The sequence below is a fragment of the Octopus bimaculoides genome, chromosome 20, assembly GCF_001194135.2.
Source record: "Octopus bimaculoides isolate UCB-OBI-ISO-001 chromosome 20, ASM119413v2, whole genome shotgun sequence".
NCBI lineage: Eukaryota > Metazoa > Mollusca > Cephalopoda > Octopoda > Octopodidae > Octopus > Octopus bimaculoides.
The window spans coordinates 8,825,231-8,827,534 of NC_069000.1; the positions used below are offsets into that span (position 1 = coordinate 8,825,231).

Sequence of the window (2,304 nt, forward strand, 5' to 3'; positions counted from 1 at the left end):
ATATATATATATATACCGCGATCCTATGACCGCGAGTCCGCTGCCCTAACCACTGGGCCATTGCGCCTCCACAAATTCAGAGGATATACCGTATTCTATATGGAAAGTTTGGCTGCTATTTCTAGGAAAGCAAACGACCATGATTAGGATCCTTTTGTGGTTCGTTTTAATGTCTGCGATGCATTATGATAAAGAAAAACGAAGACCTTACCTATCGCCTTGGCCATCTCTGTATTTTCTCTCTTAAGAGCAAATATAATTAGGGGGAAGATGAGAAAATGAAACACTACATTAAAAATGGGGTCAGATTCATCAGTGAACCCACTACAGCTGATTTTGTAATAAATAGTTTAAAAGCCCGTATGTTCTCCAGCAGTACGTCTAACCGGAGGCCATGATAAGACGTGGAACGCCCCGTTTTGATTGAAAAAAATGGCATTTCGAATGAGTGATAAAAGGAAGGTGGCTTGCCCAAGAGGGAATTAAAGGGGTGAAATGAAGTTCTTCTTCTAACGCAACGCTTTGCCTTTTTTTTCCCCTTTGACTTTAACATGGTGGGGGCTTTCTTTCTCCACCTTCCAAATTCTAACTGTTTACAGCAAGTATGTGTGTGTGTGTGTGTGTGTGTGTGTGTGTGTGTGTGTGTGTGTGTGTGTGTGTGTGTATTGAGCATGTATGTATGTAATTATATATGTATGTGTATATACGTATACGCATATATATGCGCACGCAAACATATGCAAGATGAAAGGAAGATAAGTGTCAAAGAAAGCAAGGAGATATAGATATAGATGTGGAAGTTGGGATGAGATGAAGGGTAAAGAGAAGTGAAAAGATTGTTAAAGAAGAAAGGAAGGGAAGAAGGAATCAAGAAAAAGGAAAAGGAAATCGAGAAAGAAGTACGTGAGAGAGAGAGGGGGGGGAGAAAGAAAAAGAAAGAAAGAAAGAAAGAAAGAAAGAAAGAAAGAAGAGAATGTTTGTGTGTGTGTGTGTTTGACGGAGGAAGAGTTAAAGTGAGGGGAAAAGAATAAAGGAAAGAATAAAAAATGGAAGAGCAAAAAGAAAGAAATTCGATCGGGATAGAAATGGAGAAAATTAAGATTTACGCAAGGTGGAACAACGAAAGAAATTCAAACAGGAAAGACGGAACGGAAGAGCATGTAAGAGAAAGGGAGAAAGGCAGAGAGACAGAGGGAGAGAGAAGGAAAGAGATAGAGAGACAAAGACGGCGAGAAGGAGAAAGAGAGAGAGAGAGAGAGAGGGGTGGTTGAAAGTCAGTGATTAAACCAACCCATTTGTTGTTCATTTTCTGTTGCTTTTTTAAATGATTTACTGTTATTTTTTGCCGACTATTTTCAGAGGCTGTGATTCTTTCAAGGAGAAATTGATAGCGAGAGGCAAGTGATAAGAAAAGAAACAAGTAGGGAGCTGAAACTAGAGACGTTGAACCAAGCGAATGGAAAAGAAAGCGTCGTCTGCTGGGCGGAGCTGAGCAGACGATTAGAAGAGCAGACGGTACAAAATGGAAGGCGAGAAGGGCAGAGAGAAAGCGAAAGAGAAAGTGAGAGGGGAAGCGAAATAAAGAAAAAGAGAGAGAGGGGAAGCGAAAGAGAGAAAGAAAAGAAACCTGACTTGGCAGATTACATATGAGCATTTGACGAAAAGATTCTGACCTGAGATTAGCGTGACAAGTGGAGTTAGTTGAAGGGGTTATACATACATGTATGTACGTATATATGTACGTTCATTGACATTTTTCTCAACGATGCTTCATACATAGTAGTCCAGTGAATTGAGATCTGGAGAATTAGGAGGTCAAATATCGGGGGTGATATGATAATGCAAATTGTAGGCCATCCGTTCTTGTGTCATTTGAGCTTTGTGTGATGGTCTCAATATACGCAGCAGTATTCATCCTAAAGGCCTTGTGGGAAAAAGTGAGGAGGTATCATATGTCCTTCATTGCTAACAATACCCAAAACCATGAAACTTGCAGGAAATTTTGTGTGCATTACTCTTGGAACCGCAGAAGGATCTGCACATAACCATCTGTCATTTCTTCTGTTAGTTTTCTGGTCCTGGTCAAAGTTTTTCTCATTTGAGAAAAACCAAATCACACCATCTTATGATGGATTTTTAAGTTTGTTCTTTTGGATCTGATTAAACGGTTTTCTTTTGTTTTTTCTGTCACGTAAGATTTGCATCTGATGTCTTCATGTTCAATATTTCTGATTGTTTTATATATATACATACACACACACACACACACACACACACACACACACACACACACACACACACACA

At 39.6% G+C, this 2,304-nt stretch overlaps 1 long non-coding RNA gene across 1 annotated transcript in view; it reads left to right on the forward strand.

The window, feature by feature from the left end:
- Positions 1-2,195, forward strand: part of LOC128250228 (uncharacterized) — an 11,371-nt gene extending 9,176 nt beyond the window's left edge. Inside the window, exon 2 of the long non-coding RNA XR_008266301.1 lies at positions 1,360-2,195. This is a non-coding gene — a long non-coding RNA (uncharacterized LOC128250228). The remainder of the gene's footprint in view (positions 1-1,359) is intronic.
- Positions 2,196-2,304: the final 109 nt, after the last annotated feature.